This window comes from Eurosta solidaginis, chromosome 3, assembly GCF_040869045.1.
Source record: "Eurosta solidaginis isolate ZX-2024a chromosome 3, ASM4086904v1, whole genome shotgun sequence".
NCBI lineage: Eukaryota > Metazoa > Arthropoda > Insecta > Diptera > Tephritidae > Eurosta > Eurosta solidaginis.
In genome coordinates, this window is record NC_090321.1 from 131,866,630 (window position 1) to 131,888,641 (window position 22,012).

The 22,012-nt window shown below is 34.7% G+C and overlaps 1 protein-coding gene and 1 long non-coding RNA gene across 13 annotated transcripts in view; one reads left to right on the plus strand and one right to left on the minus strand.

The window, feature by feature from the left end:
• The window catches only part of shot (dystonin-like protein short stop), a 1,374,398-nt gene that overhangs the window by 804,956 nt on the left and 547,430 nt on the right, over positions 1-22,012 (minus strand). The window lies entirely within an intron of this gene.
• On the plus strand, positions 10,115-16,374 carry LOC137246643 (uncharacterized). Its single transcript, XR_010951622.1, has 6 exons — positions 10,115-10,167; positions 12,848-13,128; positions 13,185-13,266; positions 13,321-13,533; positions 14,510-15,022; positions 15,086-16,374. It is a non-coding gene; the product is annotated as an uncharacterized lncRNA (long non-coding RNA).

Consider the following 22,012-nt stretch of genomic DNA (forward strand, 5'->3'; position numbering starts at 1 on the left):
TTAACTATTAACGCATTATTGCACTACCCCCCACCACTGGATGCATAGACTGAGTTGAAAAAAATACAAGTTGGTCGAGTTTCGACCACAGGCGATACTAGTTAGTATTTATGACCCAATGCCAAGGTGAGCACGTGCCGAGGGCTGAATGATCTGAAGGTGTATACAAATTTCATATCGTTGCGCCTCAGGGTACCAGGGCGAACCCTGTTGCACTGAAGCCTTTATCCCTCTACAATGGACCTCTGGGGTGATGGATCGTTTTTGTCCTATACTCGTGGGAACAAAATGAACAAAAATAAAATTAAAAAAAAAACGTTTTTAAAAATAAGCTTTTATTATTGGTTAATAAAATTAACTAAAAAGTAAAAAATAAAATTAAAGAAAAAAAAATTTTTTAAATAAGCTTTTATTATTGGTTAATAAAATTAACTAAAAAGTAAATAAAATTAAAGAAAAGGAAACTTTTCTAAAAATAAGCTTTTATTATTGGTTACTAAAATTAACTAAAAAGTAAAAAATAAATTGACTGTAAAGAAATATAACACTTTACAAGATCAGTGTAACCTTTAACGATAATTAGGCTTCTTCGTCTGCGACAAAAAATTCCATAATGTACATAATTATATATTTTTAACATTAAAACTTTACTCCTAAATTATTAAATCTTACAGTTTATATCACAGTCCTAATTGTTCTAATAAAAGCGTGTTACATTGTGATAGCAAGAAAAGAAGGTCCTAAATTTTCTTAATTATACCATCAAAATTTAACACGCTTTTATTAGAACAATTAGGACTGTGATATAAACTGTAAGATTTAATAATTTAGGAGTAAAGTTATATTAGAACAATTAGGACTGTGATATAAACTGTAAGATTTAATAATTTAGGAGTAAAGTTATAATGTTAAAAATATATAATTATGTACAATATGAAATTTTTTTCCCGCAGACGAAGAAGTCTAATTATCATTAAAGGTTACAATGAACTTATAAAGTGTTATATTTCTTTACAGTGAATTTATTTTTTACTTTTTAGTTAATTTTATTAACCAATAATAAAAGCTTATTTTTAAAAAAGTTTTTTTCTTTAATTTTATTTAATTTTGAGTTAATTTTATTAACCAATAATAAAAGCTTATTTTTAAATAAGTTATTTTTCTTTAATTTTATTTTTACTTTTTAGTTAATTTTATTAACCAATAATAAAAGCTTATTTTTTATTTTTTTATTTTCAAAAAAGTTTTTTTCTTTAATTTTATTTTTCCTTCTCTCTTGTTTACGTATTCTCTCCGTATCTTGCCTATTTGTGCGTTGTTCTGGCTACTCATTTTCTCTATGCTTACCGACTGCTAAACTTATCTTAGCGATATGAAATTTTTATACACCCTCATATTATTCAGCCCTCGGCACGTGCTCACTTTGTCATTGGGCCATATATACTAATAATAAATCATAAAAAATCCACATTCACAGCTATTTGAATATGAGTACGTATAAAGCAACCAAGCGCAGCTAGCCTGATCTATTCGTTTACATACAAAAATCGATGCGTAAGTATAAGCTATGATACATATGGATACAAGCGGCAACGGGAAATTTTTGCAATAAGACAGCCCCAAACCCATCTATCGAAGCGTCAGTATGTAGTTCAGTTTCATATTTTTGATTATAAATGCCTAGGACAGGATTTTCGACCAACACCTTTTTTATCATATTAAACGCTTGTTCTTGTTGATACCCCATTTCAAACGAACAATTCTGCTTAGTCATGTCGGTTAGAGGTTTAACAATAATGAAAAAATTGGGTATACATTTTCTAAAATACCCTGCTAACCCTAGAAAACTGAGAAGCTGCTTCGGTGTATGCACTATACTGTAATTGAGTACTGCTTCTATTTTTTCTGGCGATGCGTGCAGCTTTTGGTTTTCAATAATGTAACCAAGAAACGTAACTTTTCTTTTCAGGAATTGACATTTTTTAATATTTAAATTTATTAATCCATAGTCTCGGCAAGTGTTAACTACTAACTCAAGATTTTCTACTGCCTGCTTCTCGTCTTTTGCCGGAATAATTACATCGTCGATGTACGGTAATGCAATACCCTTATGTGTTAAATCCCGAAAAATTGCATTTGTGTGCCTCCGAAAAACACCAGGTCAATTAGACAGTCCAAATGGCACTTTAAAAAATTGATACTGCTCGTTTTGAGTTATGAAAGAAGTATATTTACGGCTGGATTCTGCCACAGGTACGTAGAAAAATCCATTTTTTAAATCGATAGTGCTGAAAATCTTGGAGTCTTGCAATCTATCTAGTTGATCATCTATGAGGGGAAGTGGAAAATGGTCTTTAATAATTACCTCATTGATTCGGCGAAAATCAATACATAGCCTGTGCGATTCGTCCTTTTTATTTACCAAAATAACTGGACTGGTGAAGTCGGAATTCGACGGTTCAATAACTTTGTTCTTAAGCCATTCGTCAATTTGGGCATCCACGATAGCCACTTGCGAAAATGGTAACCGACGTGGTCTAGAAAAAATTGGCGTTTCGTCACTTAATACTATGCGTATCTCTACGTTTGTTGTTAGTGTTTTCAAAGGTTTATAATTCGTGATCAACTCGCGCACTTTTTGCTTTGCTATCGCACTTGCACTAACATCAGTGTCATGTTGACATTGGTTTATTACCGCGTCAATTTTCATTAAAGCTATTTCTTCATAACCCTCACTGTCCGTGTTAATCTTATTAATTTGCAAGCCGTCGCGATTTATTACTATTTCCGGTTTTAAACATAACTCTTCGCCGAGAACCACTTCAATATCCATACACTTACACGAAACTACGTAGCAAGTTAGATTGAAAGTTTGACCGTCTATTTGTATATCATGTTCCAAACACCCTTCAGGCCGTATTTTGTTTTGTTTCGCATTTTCACCAAAACAAATTAAAGTTATATTACACGCACTTAATTTCGGCTTATTTAAGTTTTTATACACAGTTTCGGTTAAGATATTAAATTTGCTTCCTGTATCGAACAACGCGACATAATTTTTTTCACCGATTCTTACGCTTTTATTAGTAAGATCACGTTTTACTACAATTTGACGGGTATTCGCATTCACTTTTTTCTTTCTTCGTTTCCATGCAATTTGCTGAAATATGCCCGAAACCATTGCAGTTAAAACACTTTCTGCCTTTTTCTTTATTTTTGCAGCTGTTTAATAAATGCCCTTTCCCACCGCAATTGTAACATTTAATTTCTCTCTTTTCATTCTTCTCACTCTTTTCATTCTTTTGTGTATTGTTTTTCACTATTGCTTTGCCGTCTTTATTCGTGTTGCGTTGCCGCATATATTCGTAACACTTCAATTTTTCTTTAAAGTCACTTAAATTTTTAGAACCATTCAAAAATTGCTTTGTTTACATTCATATCAGCAGTCCCGTCTATAACGTACTGTATCAAAGCATCACTTTCAATTTTTGCTTGAGAAGCCATTTCTTTCATAGAATAGAAATATTCTTGGACACTTTCGCTATCTTTAATTTTAAGTTCGCACAGTCGCTTGTGTATAATAGCACTTTTCGTTGTTGTTTTGAATTCATTTATTAATGCATCTTTTAATACGTTCCACGAATTTAGGCCCCTTTCGCTCATTACAAACAACTTTGCTACTCCGCGTAATGATTTTTTCGCAAACAATAATTTTTGCAAATTGTCCCACTGCATTATTGTTGCTTGTTCTTCAAATTCTTGCGTCCACATTTCAATTGGAATCTTATTAGAACCGTCAAAAATTCTAATTGAATCCTCTACGTCGCGCAATGTCATTGCGAATTTCGGTTTTTCATATGTAGCGTTACTACTAATACCTATGTACGTCGTTTGTATTATCGCATGTTTTGTTTACATGCCTTATTTCGTCGTTTGCTGTTTGTGTAGGAAAACTGAAGTAATTTGTTTCTTCACCACGATTTATACCAAAGAGGATAAATACAATAAGAGCCGTCACTCGTTATTTTTTTGGCATTTACTCGATTTATACTGAGAGGAGTCGTTACTTTTTTTTTGGGCGAGATGTTTATAAATGTCTTCTGTACATTTTCGTGGGGTATTTGTGTTTATTTTTCGACAGTATTTACTTAACTTATTTAATTCTCTTTCCAAAAATCACAGTTGCACTAGGGGCCTACACGGCATGGATAAATGCGAGACAATTAAAAATGTCCCTCTCAGAAAACATTCGGCATCAATTTTTTCAATTTCCAGCGAGATACTCGCCACAAAATAACGAGTGACTTACTTAACTTATTTAATTCTCTTTCCAAAAATCACAGTTGCACTAGGGGCCTACACGGCATGGATAAATGCGAGACAATTAAAAATGTCCCTCTCAGAAAACATTCGGCATCAATTTTTTCAATTTCTAGCGAGATACTCGCCACAAAATAACGAGTGACGGCTCTTATTGTATTTATCCTCTTTGTTTATACTCCCTTCGTTACTGCTTTCAACATCGTTATCATTCTCTTTATCGCCATCGTCCTTTACACCGTTTGTATCTTCATTGTCATCATCTTCGTCGTTTACTCGCTCAGAGAAAAAATGATTTCGTCGGAGGTTCTTAAATATTTGAAGCTTTACATCAGCCACATCGTACTCAATTTCCAACATATTGCAAATGGTTACTAGATCGCGTTCATTTAAATTTTTCTCAACGTAGTCTGCTTTCAGCTGATACTCTGCGCTGCTTTCGTTGTAGTCAAAGCCACTAAACTCGCGCAAGCGACGACGGTTATTTCTGTCGCCTTCACTTTCGAAAATGTACTTGTGGAGCGTCTGTATTTTACCTTTGCTGCTACTTCGCAAGCTGTACTGAATAAAGTCATTTAAACAAGCCATTTTGTATACGAAAAATAGGCTTACTTTCGATAAATGCTATTTGCAAATTTTCACAACACTTTTCACTTGTATTGCTTATTTTAATGCTTATTACAATGCGATCTTAACTTACGCTTTTCTTTCACGGGTTGAGCCCCCAATTAATATAATGTTTTACTTACGCGGTATTTTACCCCAGAAGTGAATACAACTCTAAAGTTTTGTTTTATTATTAAATGGTTAGGGTTTTTAATATTTAGTTTGATTAAAAGTTGTAGAAAATTGATTATACACAAAGTTTATAAATTATGTTATACAGAAATATGTAAATTGATTTTAACACGTCGTCTCGTCGTCACCCGCGCTCGTCTTCAACTAAACTAAATTCTGCTTTTTGAGACGTTCATCTCTCTCTATTGTCTCTCTTCTTCGCTTCACTCCCACATACATGCATATGAATATACAGATTTCCGAGAAAACATATCGTATGTGTTTGCCAAAAGTGGCTTCACTTCGGATATCAGCATTTTAGGTTGTCAGATCTTTCGCGTTCAACGCTAAGGCGGTGTCAGGATGAAAAATACTCTCAACCAAATTACTGACACGAATAACTATGTTTAGATAACCCTGACTGAGTATGAGACACGATTTTTTATATCATGATCCGAATATATTGGGGCATATTCATAACCGAAATAAAATGTGACTAAGTTAGTTGAAACATTTTTGACAGAGAGCACATATAAAATTGTGTCAAACAGTGTTAACTAACTTAAAATCATATTTTATAGTGATTTTGCTTATGTCGCGTTCAGTTTACAACTAATCGTTGCAGATCTCTGCTCTGTGGGTTAAATCTGTTTCAAAATAAAATTGCAACTTTCCTTAGCTAAAACTCCATCGCCAAAAATTTGTAAAACAAAATCAAGTGCGCAGAAAAGTATGTAAAATTTAGCGATAACAGCCTAACTTCTACGTTCGTTCACCCAGAGAAAAAACGCATTGTAGAAATTACTATGAAAATATTCAATTTAAATATGCTCAAATCTCAAATCTGACTTGAATACAAACATAGTTGATCAACAAATACAAATCTAGCAACGTTAAATTAACAAAAATAAACTTCAATATAATTATTTTACATATTTATTTTAACTATGGTCGTAGTCACCCAGTATTTATTATCAGCCCAATTCTAAACGAAAATTCCGTGCGAGTTTTTTCCCTTCTCCCATTCCTCGTATTCTAAATAAAAATCCCTTGTGAGTTTTTTCACTTCTCCCTTTCCTCCTATTCTGAACAATGTTCGAAAAAGCGGAAACCGGTTATGGGAGAAAAGTAGGTATTATGAATGTGAGGGAGAGGGAGATTTCTCTGCCATTTCATAGGAGTTTTTTCACTAGTTAAATTAAAGGGAATGCATGAAAATAGTTAAAAGAAATTGGTTATTTTAAGAAAGAACACTTATTTGTCCAAATTTGTGCTAAAATATGTATTTACATTCTACCACAATATTCTCATTGTTAATACAACAACAACTACAACCACAATATTCTTTATTTTAAGTCGAAAAGTATATCATAAGCAACGGTAGAGCTCTTGGTATACATATTTGATGCAGCCATCCAGAAATTGCGCAAGGATTTTTTAATAAGGCTTAAATAGATTTTGGCATATGACGAAGGACGAATTCAACTCAATTTGGCCGCCAGAAAATTGCTTTGCTGAATGAAAGCAGGCAACTCCGGCAGATTTTTGTTATGCGGCCGTCTTCTTCTTATGTTCCGCTCTTGATGTTGCTGTGGCACCAATTTATTACTAATTTCAGTGAATACCACATGAAATGGTATAAATACTGTGCATTGTTTATATTTTATTTCTTAATTTCCAACAAATTTGCAACAATAATTAAGCTTTTAAATTTTTTAAACAAAAGAAGAAATGTGCAACGAAATTTCAATTGACAAAACAGCTGACTTCGAAAATTCGAAATTCCTATTCCCCAATTATTGTTCTCCCTAGGAGAACAGAATTGGAGGAATTTTTCCGCGGGAATAAAAAAATCCGCGAGAACAAAATTCCGCGAGAATATTTATAATTGGTCTGTATATCTACAAACACTCACACATGCATTTATTTATTTATTTATTTATATACCCGTGATTAATACATATGTACAGAACTGAAGCGCAATTACTTCAGTGTTGCCAAGATATCAACGTGTTTAAACCAAAGTAGGGCATACTTTGCGGCCGCACGCTGCAACGAATTAATACTCAAATGACCACGCTAATTGAATTTTGCTTCTAAAGTTTAGTGTTTATAAAAAATGTATCTTTTATCTCAATAAAAACCAATAAAATAAGCAAAACCAATAATACTATTTTTAAAAATACGTGCCACCAATAGGATTTGAACTCTGGCACTGCATTTGTGATCTGCTCAGAACCAGATCCCAAATTAGCGACTTATTTTTAGAGACTAGTGATGTGAGAATGCTAAGTGAATACCATATAGTCTCAAAATGGGATTTCACTAGTGTATTTTATATTGAAACTAGCAGACCCGGCAGACGTTGTTCTGCCCTAAATTTGGCCTATCTGCATACATTTCAATAAGCTTTTTCCGTCTAACTCTGCCCTACCCCTCTACACTTTTTCCTAATCTTTTTGTTCACTCCTCCCTCCGTCGCTTCATCTCCATAGTCGTCTCATTCTATCTCTTTCTCAGTCCCCTTCTCTCTTTTCTCTTCTCTCAAATTTTTCTCCTTCTTCATCTCTTATTGCCAGTCCCAGAGGGTGGTATGTATTTTGTTCCAGTCCCTTTGCGAGTCTCAGTCCCAGTCCCAGCCCGTCTCTATCATACTTCCCGGAAAAAAGCATCGTAAATACTAATATAGGCAAATTTATATACGATATTTCAGGCAAATCGAATAGGACGTATGTAAATAGGTAAATGTGGGTATTATTAATTATTGTCTTTATTTCGGCTTCGCATGCATATTTATCACTTTTGCCAGGTTGATGCGACTAAATCGAATATCACAATGAACTTTAGAGCTCTTAGCAACAGCTTTCATTTGATATCCATAATTCACACACATTCTAGGGGTATCCGGGTCTATGTTTTGCCCTATATCTCGCGACCCTAGTCACTCAGCGGTGTAAAACTTAGTCTGTACTAAAGCATACATCAACAGCTTCAATTTGATTCCCATAATATAAAAACACATTCTAGGTATATCCGGGTCCATGTCTTGGCCTATATCTCGAGACTGTGGTCACCCAGCGGTGTAAAACTTACTCTGTACTAAAGCATACATCAACAGCTTCAATTTGATACCCATAATGTAAAAACACATTCTAGGTGTATCAGGGTCCACGTTTTGGGCTACATCTCGAGACCTTAGCATCCCAGGAGTATGCAAATTATCCTGTACTATAGCACTCATCAACAGCTTTCATTTGATATCCATATTGTATAAACACATTCTAGGGGTACCAGGGTCCACGTTTTGGGCTATATCTCGAGACCCTAGCCTCCCAGTTGTATGAAAATTATCCTTTACTATAGCACTCATCAACAGCTTTCATTTGATATCCATATTGTATAAACACACTCTGGGGGTACCCGGGTCCACGTTTTGGGCTATATCTCGAGACCCTAGCCTCCCAGTTGTATGAAAATTATCTTGTACTATAGCACTCATCAACAGCTTTCATTTGATATCCATATTGTATAAACACATTCTAGGGGTACCCGGGTCCACGTTTTGGGCTATATCTCGAGATCCTAGCCTCCCATGTGTATGAAAATTATCCTGCACTATAGCACTCATCAACAGTTTTCATTTGATATCCATACTGTATAAACACATTGTAGGGGTATCCGGGTCCACGTTTTGGGCTATATCTCGAGACCCTAACATCCCAGGAGTATGAAAATTATTCTGTACTATAGCACACATCAACAGTTATCATTTGGTATACATATTGTATAAACACGTTCTAGGGGTACCCGGGTTCACATTTTGGGCTGTATCTCGAGACCCTAGCATCCCAGGAGTATGAAAATTATCCTGTACTATAGCACTCATCAACAGTTTTCATTTGATATCCATATTGTATAAACATATTGTAGGGGTACCCGGGTCCACGTTTTGGGCTATATCTCGAGACCCTAGCATCCCAGGAGTATGAAAATAACCTTGTAATATAGCACTCATCAACAGTTATCATTTGGTATCTATATTGTATAAACACATTCTAGGGGTACCCAACTTCGTTCTGAATACTGTAACAGGTTAAACTCTTACCTATCCAGAATCAACCCCGACATACAAAATGTATGCCCCGCCTGCAATGTGTCCCCACATGACACCAACCATCTCTTTAATTGTAATGTGGAACCAACGCCTGTAACACCCCTTTCCTTATGGTCCACCCCTGTTGAAACAGCAAGTTTCCTTGGACTCCCGTTAGAGGATATTGATGACAATTTGTGATCGGTCGCGGCTGTTAGGTGGGGCGAAGCACTGCTACAACAACAACAACAACACGGGTACCTGGGTCCACGTTTTGAGCTATATCTCGAGACCCTAGCCTCCCAGTTGTATGAAAATTATCCTTTACTATAGCACTCATCAACAGCTTTCATTTGATATCCATATTGTATAAACCCACTCTAGGGGTACCCGGGTCCACGTTTTGGGCTATATCTCGAGACCCTAGCCTCCCAGTTGTATGAAAATTATCCTGTACTATAGCACTCATCAACAGCTTTCATTTGATATCCATATTGTATAAACACATTCTAGGGGTACCCGGGTCCACGTTTTGATCTCAAGATCCTAGATACGTAGCGAAAAAAAAGTAGACGATCTCAGACCTACTCAATATGCTCACAAAATTTCATGAGAATCGGTTCAGCCGTTTCGGAGGAGTTCAGCCTCTAAAACCGTGACAGAAGAATTTTATATATTAGATATTTAAAAAGTGAGCAATCTAACATCGTTTTATTTTTCTAAGATATGCAATTATAATAAAAAAAATCCTACGGTATGCATAAAATATATAATATAAACGCATTACGAAATGATATTTCAAAGTAGTGCTGTTATCAAAAATGCACCAGGTTCTCAAAGATTTTAGTTTTTGAACATTGGCAACCATAGGATGTCATTGACGTGGGTAACTGTAAAATTGTCAATTATCAGAAGTTTTGTGTACTTTGAGTGAATAAGACTTGCGGTCGAATATCAAAAATTAAATTACATTATTGGTAAGATGTGAAAAAAATAATAAAAATAATAAATAAAAACATATATGGACAGACATTCATACACTTTAATATGCACATACATAAATTAAATGTAATTAAACGAGCCACGAACTAAAACTATGTGCGTTTCTTAACATTCGTTGATTCCTCCACGTACGTATGTAAGTATGTATGTTAAGCTGGGTCGATTTGTAAACCTATATTCCGCCATCGATTTTTCGTAGGTTTTGGGCTCAGGAAAAAAAGTTCCACTAAGCATAACCAAAAAAATAATTTTCGAGCCTGCCAAATTTGAGTTTTTTTTTTACTTTTTTATCGCATAATTTTAAGTGGGATAGGAACTAAGAGACAAATTCGTTTTCATCGGCAACACTTTTGCACGTTTCTGAAGAAACTCTTAAAAAAAAATGGCGAAAAAATAAATTTTTTCACCAAAACACTCCTCAAAACCCAAAAAATATTTTTTTTTTTTTTCAAAAAACTGTTATCCCCAAAGTTTTTAGCGGAAAATTTTGAGTCGGACAGGGTATACATGAAAATTTTAAAATCGAATGAAAATTTTTAAGTAGGTCATGAAAAAAACCTTCAAAATCAAAGACAAAAAGTAAAAAACTCAAATTTTGCAGGCTCGTAAATTATTTTTTTGGACATGCTTAGTGGAACTTTTTTTCCTTCCGAAAAGTCGATGGCGGAATATAGGTTAACTTTCGTCCATGCAAATCAACCCAGCTTAATGTATGTGTATGCTAATAGCTATCGTCCGGTGGCAAAATCCTGAGCCAGATAAATAATTTTGCATGTAAATACAACAACAACGATTTGAGCCAGATAAATCCAGATAGAAGTCTGGTTCAATTTATGAGCCCGATAATTTGTCAATTACTTCTTTTTAGGTTGGCAACGCGGCCTTTAATATACCTACTTTTTCAAAAATAGATGTCGCTGCTTAGCCTTTCGCCGTATGAGTTAAATGAAAAACAGCGGCGACATCTGCCTATCACATTTCACGTGTGTGAAAATTTCACGACATCTGCTTCTCAAGTGTCTCAATGATCCAGAGCATTCCCGTGAGAATTGAGCGTGAGCCGGAGCTGTAAAACTCACTGAAAGACGGCAAATGTGTATGGATGCCAGTACAATATGTACATTTTTATACGCGAATATTTCCTTCAGAAGATTTTCATTTACATTCAAATAATGTTGCTTTTATTTGATTACCTTTGGTCAGGTTTTGTGTACTTGGAGTGAACTAAATTAAAAATTATATTACCTAATGATATTGGTAAGTGTGAAAATAATACTCAATCAGAAATCAATCTTCTTAAAAAGTGTTGGTTTGCGTGAAAAACATGCGTCCATATACTATGTGCGTTGCTATATTGCTTCCTCTACGTATGTACGTTTGTAACGAAACAGCTTTTGTAAATGAGATACAACTACATATATCTCTAGAGCTCTACCGATCTTCAAAGTTGTGAAATGTTGAAACCTCTTGCCATTGGTTTAGCTGGAAAATAAATCACCCTTATCGCGAAGTTCACGCGGAAAAGTGTTCGCCTTCACTTCTTTTGTTCGGGTGAACTTTTTCCGCCTATCGGCAATTTTGGGCGAACAGAAGTTCACTTCGAAACAGATGATGCTCTATTGTGAATTGGCAGTGAACAAATAATTAACTTACAATTGTGTAAATTTTGTAACGAAGCATATATTTCCTTAAAATACAACAAAAATAGAAATAAAAAATTTATAAGATAATGTTTAGTATTGAAATTAGGTTGGTATTGATTGAGCGCGAGGAGAATATAAATGTGAAACCGATTCGGAGGCAATTAAGGGGCAGTTCTAACCTTTTGGAGCTGAATGATTCACTGTAAGCTAAAAATTACTTTTTTCAGCACTTTTGAATAACAAGTAAATTTTTTTCAATTAGCTTTCGCCAATATTACAGGCTAAACAAGCCAGCATTCTAATATTTGCTAGATATTCTTACCAACTCCTTGCCGCCATTGAAGCAAAAATGTGGAGTTCCACCAATTGTAAAGTTGAGTACATGCCTTCGTTTTTTTCGCATAGGGAAAATGCGTTGGAAAGGACTATGAAGTGAGTCTTAGCCAATCTTGTTTCAGTGAGGTGCTCAACATTTTGAAACCGTTGCTTTGTCCACTATGGATAACTTGGCCGACTGATACGTTGTCATAAAAAATAGAATTTACATACTTAGCAATACAGGAATTTCACTTTTTTCCACTCAGCTTCCGATTGTGCATTATTTATTGATTTATTTCTAATAATAAAAGTACATATAATTATAAGAGTATCAAATTTCAAAACAAAAAATTATTTACATTTTGTTTTCCTCTCGTTCGCCTGTAAAATATAAGTGAACAAATTCGGGTTTCCCCGCTGTTCATTTCGCCCGAACAAAGAGTTGCCGATAAGGTGAAATCTTTTTGGAACACGAAAAATTGTTTCGCCACCCTCTACGATAGGGTGAACGAAAACGGTGAATATTTTCGGGTGAAAATAAAACCCGCGAAAAGGGTGAATGTGTCTCAAAAATAAGCGGGGCACCCTAATTTGCATGTCAATGTGTATGAATGCCGGTATATAGATGTTTTTAACGCGAACATTTTTTGATTTATATGTTTAAATATTTATTAGTTTTTTCTATTCCATTCAGAAATAAAATGTTAAATTTGCAAAGCGCACGAACTGATGACGAAAAATTAAAAGAACTATTAAATTTATTCGATTTATACTGCTTATTTGAATGCTTAAGAAATTAAGTAAAACGTTATTGGAAAACTGTCAATGCAACTTTAATTCAAATTATTCCAGCGAACGGAGTGGACTTATCGCTGTCTTAAATACGTTTTATAGTCTGACATTAAGGATGCTATCTCCAATATTGGATTAAGAGCTAAGTTCAGGCAAAAACTTTTTGCTTGGCGTAAATCCGAGGTAACACACGTAGCTAAATAATCTTGTCATAACATTAAAACGTTCGTTCTTACTAGTTAAATTTTGATGATGAAACAATTTCGGTAGTCCAGAGTAGTAACGGAATTCAGCACGCAAATACACAAAAGTTCATAGCTGGTAAATCACTATTTTCTGTAACCCGTATTTATTTTTAAAATTTCCTAATTTCAGGACATCAGTACCATTTTAAAAAGCTGTTCGAAAGGCAGGAGCATTCCAAGTTACTACGAGAATCACTCTGGTTTAACTAATACACAAAGGGAGCAACTAATTACGATAGTAGTGGAAGAAGCCAATTGCAATGATATAACCATTAGAACTTCCGACTATCCTGCAATCGTGAACCAAATAATTTCAATATTTCCTGCAGAACGTGAAGCTAAGGTAAACGACATTGTGTGGCGTCAAAATATTCCTTTATACTTATGGGGTATTCCATACCAAATGGACCCCTTTAGATTTGACTGAAAGATTTTCTTCTTTTTCTACGTTACGAAAGACGCTTTTCAGAATTCCGAACTTTCCAACTCAAATAAAGTTATGAATTTTTGAAAAAACCGCTCTTTTTATCCAAATGCTAGAACTTTTGCAAAAATTGACCGTTTGCGATCTTTTTTTTCAAAATTTTTGTGTTTAAATGTACTTTTCGGAAAATAATACAAAAAAATTTTCAAAGTTCATCTTATATGAAATTTTTCAATTTTTCGAGAAAACTCACCAAATTTTCACAGTTCGCCGATTTTTCGAAGTTTGTAAATTTTATTTTTTTCCCCATATAAACTTCAATCAATTCTGCAATTCCGGATTGGGCCGATTTTTTTTGTATTTTTTTTTTATTTAATTGAAAAAAAATATTTCAAATTTTCAAATGTTTTTTTTTTTTCAATTAAATAAAAAAAAAAATACAAAAAAAAAAATCGGCCCACTCCGGAATTGCAGAATTGATTGAAGTTTGCAGAATTGATTGCAATTTTTTATGGGGAAAAAAATAAAAATGACAAACTTCGAAAAATTGGCGAACTTCGAAAAATTGGCGAGTTTTCTCGAAAAACTGAAAAATTTCATATAAGATGAACTTTGAAAGTTTTTTTTGTATTGTTTTCCGAAAAGTACACTTAAACACAAAAATTTTTAAAAAAAAAGATCCCAAACAGTCCATTTTTGAAGGAGTTCTAGCATTTTGAAAAAAAAACGGTTTTTTCAAAAATTCATAACTTTTTTTGAGTTGGATGAAAAAATTTGAAAAATTCTGAAAAACGTCTTTCGTAACGTAGAAAAAGAAGAAATTTTCAGCCAAATCAAAAGTGATCGATTGGTATGGAATACCCCTTATATATTTCTAATTTCCTGTATTTAACAGCAATTTTACTTTATTCCCCGGATTGGCAAAAAAAATGTACGAGGAAAATTGTACGCGAAATATACAAACAGCCGAGCAAAGCGATTGAAGTTTCCCAACATATGTACCTAATAAGGTGTGAAAATTTCAACTGCTTTAAAGGCAGAGCTTAAACGAGACGTTTCAGACTGGGAAGCTGTTACTGACAAATGGCATAAAACTTTTCATTTGCGCCGTAAAGATTTGTCATCGCTTGAATGGTGGAGTTCCTTAAAGAATGGCCCAAATATAGCGATAGCAGATCCATCGACAGATATGTTAAGATATGTTTGCGTTTCTAGTTAATTTTAGTTTTTTATATTCGAATATTTAAGTTCAAGGTTGATTTCAACATCATATACCCGGGGAAAGACCTGATGCTATTCAGCAAGTGGGATTTTTTTAAAACAAAAATCCAGCTTTATTACCGACAAAATTTGCACAATGAAAGTTGCAAAAAGCTAATAATAGATTTGCAGTTTGCTGAAAACCACGGTAAGTACAGATAAAGTAATTTGTTTTTAAATAAACCATTACCAATTACATTTTACGTAACAGATTCATCCGATTTCATTATAACAAAATTGCTCCCATTTGTTTTGCCCCCTTCTACCTGGTATAAGAGTGGCCCGAAGGAGAAAAGACAGAAAATAACAATACTGGATTATTAATAAGACATCTAAAATATGACCATTTCTTATCGCGAAATAGCCCATTACAATGCAAAGTAAATAATTGTAACCAATTATTTAATATGTATAACACATTCAAAGCACATTTATGTAAATTACACCCATGCGTAAAGGGCATTTATCCTATAAGTATCGCACAAGCCCCTATTTCTGAAAACTCAAATCTAAATTTATGTACAACGCCATTGTATGAAAAAAATTCAGTTAATAATTTTAAAACAGTTAAAATACAAGAACACATAGAAAATATTAAAAAAGAAGCTATAACTTTTACACTTCGACTACATGCACAGTCGTTTATGCCTAGAAATCAAGTCGTTGCTATCCAAAGAATGGTATTGAATTTGCTTTCATCAGTTTCAAATATACTTAAACTTATCTCACTTCCCGACGTTCCTGACATAGATGAAGATTTGAAATGCATTTCTAATTTCTGTACTGAGCCATTCAAGGATACTGATTCTGAGTATCGGTTTTTAAAGCTTTTAAGAGAAATGAAATTATATCAAGATCCGAAATCGTATGTTTTATCAAGCAAAATTTCACAAAAAATTGTAAGAGGTAATTCGTTATTATTTCCAAAAGAGATTGATATTTACATCAGTAACGTCCAGTTTCAGTTTGTCTTTCTTTGAACTACCGAACATACTTAACGCAACAATTGACAATCAAAAAGCGCTTTTGGGGAACGAATCTTTCTCAAATTTTATAAATTCTGATACATTCGCGAACAACAGAGTCAGACGGAAAAAGCTTATTAAAATGTATGCAAATAGGTCAAATTTAGGGCAGAACAACGTCTGCCGGGTCTTCTAGTTCATCATATAATATAGAATATTATAACTTATTAGTTTCTGATAAAATAGAATATAAGGGAGTTTTTTATAAAATGCACTATTATATAGCATACAAAGGCGACGTTTTTAAGTTGTATAAGATAAAATTTTTATTTTGTCATAAGGGAATTGTATACATTGTATGTAATAATATAAATGTTGAACGTTTCTATAACCACATGCCGGCATATGAAATCGGTAAAAGAAATCCAGAAACGTACATATTTGAAATAGTTTGTTTTACAAGTTACCCTTTACATTTATACCAATTGAATAATGGGAAAAGTGATGTAAAATACAAATCGCTTTAACCAGCAGTTTTGCACGAAATATTGTACAAATTTATTTATTTTGAATAAAATATACATAAAATCTAATTCAAAACTATTATTTGGAATACGAAATGTTTCTGGTAAGTATACACCACATTAAATTTAACAATGCACGCAATTAAAATCAAATACGGAGCATAGTAAATTTAAATATGGGTGCAATTAAAATTAAATATGAAGCATAGTAAATTTTACTATGCACGCAGTTGTAATAACTATGAAAAATAGTCATTCTTAATATACTGCATAGTAGGATTGAATATGAATATTCTTTGAAACAAATAATGTGTCACTTAGATTTGACTAAAATTATATTCATTATTAGAAAAGAATATATTTGAAAAAAATATGAAACATATTTAATTCTACCACGAAGCATAGTTGATTTAAATAATACCGCATATTAAGTTTATCTATTTGTATAGTGAAATGTACTATGTTCATAATCAAACCACTTTTAAAGTGCAGCATAGTTGGAAGGACTACTTTCCAATGAAATGCAAAATCATTCACAAAAATAGCTAAATCAACGTGTAAATAGTCAGATTTACGTGTGTCTTGCGCTGAGTGTTGTATGCATAAACAAAGCGAAGTTACCTGCGTTCTTGAGCCGCTGTAGGTTATTCTCCATCCCTCTAAACAAAGAGAACGGAAGTAAGCGTGGGATTCACCACGTGGTAAGAAAATTTTCTCATATAAAATGACATGGTGAATCCCATACCCGCGTAGTAATGGCATAGAATTGCTACAGCGGTTCGGGTCCGTGGTTTTCGCAGTTCGTTAATATGCAATATAAATATCTACGGTTACAAGCAACAATCGCCTAAGTCTCAGACTCCACGGATAGGTGCCGCTGTAGCTAGGCCGGGTTTCTCTGGGATTGAGGCTTTTATTGCTTGTGAGCACAAATCTTGACCGGTAACTCTGCTATCGATTAATTTATCGAATTCTCGCAAAGTAATATTGCATTGACATCGGAGTTATACATGCGTGCAAAATTTCAGCTTAATCGGACACCGGGAAGTGTATCAAATTTAACTTGATTGTAGACAACAGCCAAGTGAAACTAAATAAAAGCTTATAAAAATAAACGATTGTGAGCACACAAAGAAATTTAATACTATGGTACTATTTTGATTATTTTATTAGAACTAACACTGCATTACCGGCAGTTGCTAACATTCGCCAGATGGCAGCGCAAGCGCATGTACATAATTTTTTATTGATAGATGACTGATTGATAGAACGGCTGATTTCTATTCATATTTGATATGAGACTTTTGTATTTTCAAGATGCGCACGGGTCCGGCTAGTCCTTATAAATTGGAAGAACATGGGATTTTTTAGTTACAGGGAGTTTGCTGTTGACCACTCAAAAATTTATTTATTTAATTCAATATTAATCTAGAAAATATAAACAATTTTCACACAGATTACAAGAAGAAAAAGCACCTAAAAAAATAACAATCATTATTATTTTAACTTAAAAACTAATTAGCTAAATTCTTCCAAAGCTCTAAAAATCGGAGTATTAGTTGCGTAATTAGTTCTAACAAAGCCCAACCAGAAAATATCGTGATTCCGTAACTCCTCTGCGGGATATTAAAACGTATTCTCTCAAGCAAAAAGGGACAGTCAATTAATCCACATATTAAGTCGAACACAAAAGTGAGGGATAGAATGGACCGTCTAGTATCTAAGGACTTTAAGCTAATAAGCAAACAACGACTCCTATAAGGAGGAATCGGGTCTCTGAAGTTTAAGGACCGCAAAGCAAAGCGGACGAAAACTTTTTGAACTCGATCAAGCCTCTTAATATGATAATCATAGTATGGTCTCCAGATAAAAACAGCGTATTGTAATTTGAATGTATAAGCGAGGTGTACAGAAATTTTAAAGTTTAGGGATCTGAAAAACAGAACCAAAACGTTTAATGAATGCAAGTGCTGAATATGCCTTTGCAATTACGTAACTCAAATGGCTTTGAAATAGAAATTTGGAGTCGAATACAACACCAACATCGATAATTTCACTTAAAGTGGATAACGGAAGCCCATCAATATTGTAAGAGGTAGGCAGAAAACAGCGAGACTCAGAGTAGGAGGCATGTGAGCATTTTTTAATATTTAAATTTAGATTATTTCGTTTACACCAAATCACTACATTATCTAAATTAGATTGGAGATTCGACACGTCCTCCCTACTTGTAATTGACGAATATAACTTTAAATCATCAGCATACAACAGAAATTTGGCGTACTTGAAACAACTGGATATATCATTTATGAAGATAATGAAAAGAAGTGGACCCAATATGATACCCTGAGGAACTCCAGACGTCGCAATGAACGAATCCGATGAGAACACATCAATAACAACCTTACATTTACGACGCGAGAGATAGGATTCAAACTAATTTAAAAGAGTGGAGTGAAATCCTAGAGCTCTAAGTTTCAATATTAAAATGTTGTGGCTTACTTTGTCAAAAGCCTTTGAAAAGTCTGTGTATACCATATATGTAATACTCCTATATTGCTACAAAAGCCTAGGTACATTCCCAAACATCAGAGTACCGATATATTGCTGTTTAAACATTTTTGTTTTTGCATTCAATAATCGAATGTACCGAAATTTAAATTTTTTCTTGTCACACTTATGCTGCTACAATCACAAAAATTTTATAGGCTGTCTTGTTTTGATTTCGAATTCAAAACACATTGCGAGCATTTTCTATTAGTAATATAGGAGTATTACATATATGGTGTATACAGTATCAACTTGAAGTCGGTTTTGAAATGTTGAGATGCAATATTCCGAAAACACTGCAAGATTTGAGACCGTTGAACGACCTTTTACGAAACTATGCTGTTGATCCATTCAACAGTAACTATTTACTGCAAAATAAATATTATTTCTTACAACAGTTTCAAATAATTTTGATACGAAGGATATCTTAGCAATTGGTCTATAATTGGCAATATTATTCTTGTTGCCACTTTTAAATACTGGATTAATAGAGCATACTTTCCAAGCATCAATGAACTGTCCCCGTTCAAGTGATTTATTGAACAGAAGCAGCAGAGGGACAGCAAATGCAGAACAACTTTTAAAAAGATATGATGACAACCCATCAACATTAGTATTTGTAGATGTCTTCAGCTGTCGGATCCCTTCTTCAACATCAGCGAGCGTTAAAGTTAATGATCCAAGATTTATTGGGGAATCAATGTTCGTGAAACACTCCGCATCCACGTCAGTGTCAGCTTCGAAATTACACTTAAAGAACTGGGCAAAGAGATAAGAAGCCTCAGCAGTAGACTGGGCTTGAGTCTCATTGAGATAAACCACAGACGGAATACTTGAGCAAGATTTTCTGGAGTTGACATACATACCTCCAAAATGTGCTAGAACTATATTTTATAGCCGATTCAAACTTACGAATATAATTACGCTTAAGATCTTTGTTCAAAAAATTAAATTGCTGTGAATAATGCAAATATATCTCTTTATGAGTCACAGAATTTGACAGCTTGAACTTTTTGAAATATTTATTTCTTAAATTTTTAAGTTTCAACAGCTCCTTGGTGTGCCAGGGAACTTTGTATTTGTATTTTTTAAGAACAGGGATATGTGCTTTGCAAATTTCCTTAATCTTATGCATTGAGCGTAGATCTTCGTTGAGCCTAAAAGCAACATCTTGTACCATGCCAGTATGATTGGAGATATACAATTGTACGTCATCTGTGTAGAATTGCAATAGAACGTGGGAGCAAGTGCTGAAGATGTCATTAAAAAAATACTGAAGAGAGGAAGACCTAGGACGGAGCCCCGTGGTACTCCAGAACTAGTGCGCCCTTCTTCCGAAACTATGTTGCCAACTTTAACTTTTTGAAATCTGTCACATAACTTTTTAGCAATTTTACTGCGCTGTCATCAAATCCGAAGTAGGTAGATAATTTAACACAAAGGTTGTTGTTGTGTTAACAATGATTCCCTCCTGTCAATGGGCACTACCACTCCCAAATTGTCATCAAAGTCATTTAACGCAGTTTCCACATGGGCGGACCATAGGGAGTTTGGTGTTAGAGGCGTAGGTTCTACATTACAATTGAAAAGATGGTTGGTGTCATGTGGGGACACATCGCACGCAAGGCATACAATGCGTATGTCGGGGTTAGGTTTAGGTTAGGTTAGGTGGTAGCTGCCTTGATAAGGATAGCTCACTTGGACAACACGAAGGTCCGTTGTAATACCATATACACCAAAAATAACGGTGACTTCGATCGAGCTACTTAGAGAATCGTTGGGTAGCAATGATAAAGCTCCGAATGATACCGATCTCAACTTTTGATAAAGCCTCGGGAGATCGAAGTGAGTCGCGACCGAAGTACTTTCGCCGAGTTCTGGCAAAAGCTGGGCAATCAAGCATAAAGTGATTTGGTGATTCCACCGCATCATCCTCCATAAAGCTGCAGCAGGATGGAGTTTCCAGTATATTTAGACGTACTGCATGGATACCCATGGGACAGTGCCCTGTCAAAACCTCAATGACCATTGATAGGTGAGCCTTAGTGAACCCAATTATTTCAGCAGACCTCCTACCATCCACTTTCGGCCAGAAAGATCTTGCTACCCTGCAATACGTGGTATCCGCCCAACGTTTCCTCAGCTGACTCAAGGCCCAGCTATGGAGGAGCAATCCACAGGTGGCCAACGGGATTCCGAAATCCCTACAGCCATCTTCGTCCGGTTCAGTTGTACCGATGCTGGCTAAGAGACCCGCTTGACAGTTACCCGGGATATCACTATGGCCCGGGACCCAGATAATCTTAATTGTAAAATAATTCGATGCAATCGCAAGCGAGGTCAGGCACTTCCAGACCACCCTCGATCGCCATGTAGTTGAGCTGAAAGCCTTGATAGCCGCTTGGCTGTCGGGGTTAATTCTGGGCAAATAAGAGTTTAGCCTGTTACAGTAGCCGGAACGAAGTAGGGCCAGGGTGACTTGTGTCTCCCTTGGTAGTGTGCTTTCTTCTTCTGCAAGAGAAGGATATTGTATATATATTACCGATTATGTGTGGATTTTCCTCAGGGCGTCCTTATGCTTGTCTGGATCAAACAGCTGAGTGCAGGTGCCGGGTCTCATCATACTGCTTATGATGATGTTCTTTTAACCCCCCCCCCCGTGGGGCATTTATAGAAAAAACCTTTTAAAAATAACCAAAAAGGGCCGAAAAAAGTCGAAATTGGTATACTGAAAGCAAAACTCCAAAAATAAAATTTTAAGGCAGTGTTTTATTATTATGGTTGTATCTTATGACAGCATCAAAAATAGACTATACTTGTACAATGAGTGGTGGGCGTAAAGCTGCACTAATATAAAAAATATGTTTCCTAATCACAATAACGTAATTTTCGGAAATAGTATTCATATACAGTATTTCCCGCTTATATGCACCCCGGTTATAAGCATTTCCCGGTTATAAGCACTAGAAAAATTGTAAAAAAAAAGTTCCCCTATTTCAATGTACACAAAAAATTACGATATAAGCACCCCGCTAATAAGCATTTCCCACTTAAAAGCACCGATAACAAAAAATGCAAAAAAAAAGATTAGAGTTATAC